Source organism: Sus scrofa, chromosome 4 (genome assembly GCF_000003025.6).
Source record: "Sus scrofa isolate TJ Tabasco breed Duroc chromosome 4, Sscrofa11.1, whole genome shotgun sequence".
Taxonomy (NCBI): domain Eukaryota; kingdom Metazoa; phylum Chordata; class Mammalia; order Artiodactyla; family Suidae; genus Sus; species Sus scrofa.
The window spans coordinates 123,338,657-123,342,323 of record NC_010446.5 but is presented as its reverse complement, the minus strand read 5'-3'; the positions used below and the strand labels follow the sequence as shown (position 1 = coordinate 123,342,323).

The 3,667-nt window shown below is 47.5% G+C and overlaps 1 pseudogene; it reads left to right on the top strand.

The window, feature by feature from the left end:
• Positions 2,012–2,945, top strand: LOC110260490 (annotated as a pseudogene).

Genomic DNA, 3,667 nt, shown 5'->3' with positions numbered 1-3,667 from the left:
TCCTTCCCTGGGGTGGGCCCAGGGCCCGTTGCTGCCAGTACACGGGGCCTAGGAGACCGTGACAGCATTGGAATTGTCTAGAAGGCCTTATTTTTGGCTGTTGGGTGACTGAAAAATGACACTTCTATCACATCTCTTGTCAACCAAGCTAGGCTGCAGTAATGTGACCAAGATGCAGACTGATTCGAGCCACCTAATGGTCGTGGGAGTGTGCTGCACTGCTGGGCGGGTTCTGCTCCACACACACACTCAGGGACCCAGAGTCCTTCCATCTGGTGGCTCTGCCGTCCTGCATCCTTGAGCTTGTTTCCATGGTGACCACAAAGCCAAGTCCCAGTCAGCAAAGCTGGGGACCAGAGCACCAAGGGAGCATCCAGTGTCACCTTCATCACTTCCACTCCATTCTGCTGAGGAGAGCTTGGGGACCAGGCCACACTTACCACAAGGCTTGAGAAATGCCATCTCCACCTGGGCAACTTTGCACTGAGTCACTACTGGTTATTGTGGAAGAGGGTCCTTAAGCCACTGAGCGAGGCCAGGGATCCAACCTGCATCCTCGTGGACATGAGTCGGATACTTCATTTCTGCTGAGCCACCATGTGAACTCCTCTAAACAATTTTAAAATAAGTTCTTGTTTTGCACAGAGCCCTCCAAAACTATGTAGCCGGCTCTGCCTGCCATTTCCCAAAGTAGCATTTTCACGCTACCCGATTCAACATTTACTGAAAATCTGCTTTATGTTAAGACAATCATGAAAGAGCATAAGAGGGACGTGAAGGTGAGCGAAATTCAATACCTGGCAACTTAAGATCGATCCAGCTCCAGCCGGGGTGAGAGCAGTCATCGGAAGAGTCCTCCGCAGGCTGCTGTGAATATTCAGGGTGCGGGGCGGCCTCTGACGGTGGGGGGAGTCGCGAGTGGTGGTGTAAGATATCGGCTCTGGGAGGGTAGTTTTTAGATGAACTAGATCAAGCCTACAAAAAATGGAGAGAGAAATCATACAAATATCTACGTATCTGTAAGAATAACTTGATCCCCATGCTGTACAGCAGGGGGAAAAAAAATCTATGTATCCATCACGTAGTTTTGTCAAGTCTTAATATGTTACCTTGTTATTTTAGCTATATATATATATATACATACATATATATACATATATATATTTATTTATTTGTTGTCTTTTTAGGGCCACACCTGTGGCACATGGAGGTTCCCAGGCTAGGGGTCAAATCAGGGCTGTAACTGCTGGCCAGTGCAGAAGCCACAACAACATGGGATCTGAGCCACACCTGCAACCTACACCACAGCTCGTGGCAATGCTGGAGCCTTAACCCACTGAGTGGGGCCAGGGATCAAACCCACGTCCTCATGGATACTAGTCGGATTTGTTTCCGCTGAGCCATGGCAGAAATTCCCTCTTCAGATATTTCTAGGAAATAAGGGAGTTCCCCTTATCATACCTACAGCTGAGCCTCCTCTGCGTCTCTCCGTGAATCACATCCTGCTCCCCCGCCACCCAGAAGCAGTCAAGTCCTGAATTCAGTGCTCATCATCTCAAGCATGTTTTTTTACTGTATATACTTGTATCTATCAATCATCCTTTGTACTTTCTCGTTTTAAATTTTATAAAAATCGGAGTTCCCGTCGTGGCGCAGTGGTTAACGAATCCGACTAGGAACCATGAGGTTGTGGGTTCGGTCCCTGCCCTTGCTCAGTGGGTTAACGATCCGGCGTTGCCATGAACTGTGGTGTAGGTTGCAGACGTGGCTCGGATCCCGCGTTGCTGTGGCTCTGGCATAGGCCGGTGGCTACAGCTCCGATTAGACCCCTAGCCTGGGAACCTCCATATGCCGCAAGAGCGGCCCAAGAAATGGCAAAAAGACAAAAATAAATAAATAAATAAATTTTATAAAAATGGCAGCATGCTCTATTCCTTTGTTAACTCACATGTACTTACTGAGTAGTCACTATGGCCAGGCACCAGCTCAGCACTGGCGGGGGGTGGGGAGTATGGCTGGCTCACCCGCCAAGCGGACCGTCACCATTGTGGCACGCTGCTGTCTTGTCACCGAGTGTGCCAAGCAGATTGGTCTGGTCATGCTGGAGATGCTCTCCCCGTCTCCACAATGGAGAGCCATGACCATTTTGTACCAGCCTGTGCCAGACGGCTCCTTAATCATCTGTGAGGGCGGCCACGTTCGGTGCAGCGATGCTGCGGGCGGCCCCCTTGCCATCCATGACCTGGGTCCCCCACCTCCAGATGCCTACTCAATCCAGGGACAACACACCAGGCCTCCACCCCGTTCAGCTGAGCTGGGCCAGGTGGCAAGACCACGCCTTCCCTTTGCCGTGATGCACAGTGAAATTTGCCAGAACAAACGCCCGCTTTCCAGAGATAAAAGGCTCTTGGGCGAGACTGGATGCATTTAGTCAAACCGACCGTGAACTCGCCATTCTAAATAGCTTAACAGGCTACATGGTCAGGCACCGAGGCACCAGCATTAAGGAGATCTGCCAGAGGTCCAGGGCCCAGATCAAAACCGCCAACCCAATGCAAGGCTCTCCTGGTAGGAGAGTCCTATCCCTGGTTCTTTGCCAGTATTCACCTGGCCCAGAGTCTAACCAATGCTAGGCTTTCCTGTGAGAAGAGCGTGGGGTACAGCTAGAAAAGCATAATTTCCCTCATAACCCCTTTATGCTGTTTCTCACGATCCAGCTGTGTAATTTCTGGCCAATGATTTCCAGGTTTTAAATTTTTCCTAAGAGTTCAGTTTCTACATGACTTTATCATCCCCTAAGAATTTAAAAATTACATTCTCTGTTCAGCTGTTAATTTGGGACTTCATGCTTTCGTTTTATAAACTTTTCTCTGTTTCTAGTTTAGTTTTGGTGTTTTGACTCATGAATTTTCTTTCTGTTTGTTGATAGGAACTGTGAGAGTAGAATGTTGAATTGATTTAGTTCTATAATGTCAAGAATTTAAACATTTTAAAATGGATTTGTTAACAACAACCCAAAAAAGTAAAGAAAATGAACAAAAGCTGCTGCCCTCATGGAGTCTGTAGTCTAGTTGGACAGACAGAAAATAAGCAAGAAGAGTAAGTAATGACAGCCACTATGTTAGGTGATGATAACTGCTGAGATATGAGAGGAAGCAGGAAGAGGGATGGCGCCAGGATGGGGCAGTTGATATTTTAGGTTGAGCAGCCAGGGAAGGTCTTGCTGTCCCTGTCCTGCTGCCATTAGATATTTTTGCTGTTAAGTTCTGAGATTTATCTATTTTGAAATATGTAATTTTAATGCATTCACTTCCACTGCTCCAAGACAGCCATTGCAGGAATTGGACACAATTCATTTATTGACTCTCTGGCTGATCAATATTCAGATTATTTCTTGATATTTTGCTATTAGAAATCAGGCTATGGGAGTTCCTGTCATGGCTCAGCCGTTAGCGAACCTGGCTAGCATCCATGAGGATGTAGGTTCAATCCCTGGCCTTGCTCAGTGGGTTAAGGATCTGGTGTGGCTGTGGTGTAGGCCAGCAGCTACAGCTTCAATTAGACCCCTAGCCTGGGAATCTCCATGTGCTGCAGGTGTGGCCCTAAAAAGACAAGAAGACCAAAAAAAAAAAAAAAAAAAAAAAATCAGGCTACAAAGGGCACACCT